At 47.2% G+C, this 301-nt stretch overlaps 1 protein-coding gene across 1 annotated transcript in view; it reads right to left on the bottom strand.

The window, feature by feature from the left end:
- DTYMK (deoxythymidylate kinase (thymidylate kinase)) overlaps positions 1–301 on the bottom strand; it is a gene marked incomplete at its 5' end in the record, with an annotated part of 12,269 nt that overhangs the window by 5,229 nt on the left and 6,739 nt on the right. The gene's annotated exons all lie outside the window — the stretch shown is intronic.

The raw sequence follows: 301 nt of genomic DNA, 5'->3' as shown, positions 1-301 counted from the left end.
CAGGTGTTTGAGACCAGCCTGAGCAACAACAGTAAGACCCCCATCTCTACAAAAAATGTAAACATCAGCCAGGGATAGTGGCATGCACCTATAGTCCTAGCTACTCCAGAGGCTGAGGCAGGAGGATCACTGGAACCCAGGAGTTTAAGGCTACAGTAAGCTGTGATCATGCCACAACATTCCAGCCTGGGCAACAGAGCAAGACATTTCTCTTTAAAAAAAATAAATAAATAAGGCTGGGCAGGGTGGCTCATGCCTCTAATCACAGCACTTTGGGAAACAAGACAGGAGGATTGCTTGG

This window comes from Mandrillus leucophaeus, unplaced genomic scaffold (genome assembly GCF_000951045.1).
Source record: "Mandrillus leucophaeus isolate KB7577 unplaced genomic scaffold, Mleu.le_1.0 Scaffold510, whole genome shotgun sequence".
NCBI lineage: Eukaryota > Metazoa > Chordata > Mammalia > Primates > Cercopithecidae > Mandrillus > Mandrillus leucophaeus.
The sequence above is the reverse complement of the archived record's forward strand: the minus strand, read 5'-3'. Positions and strand labels throughout refer to the sequence as shown.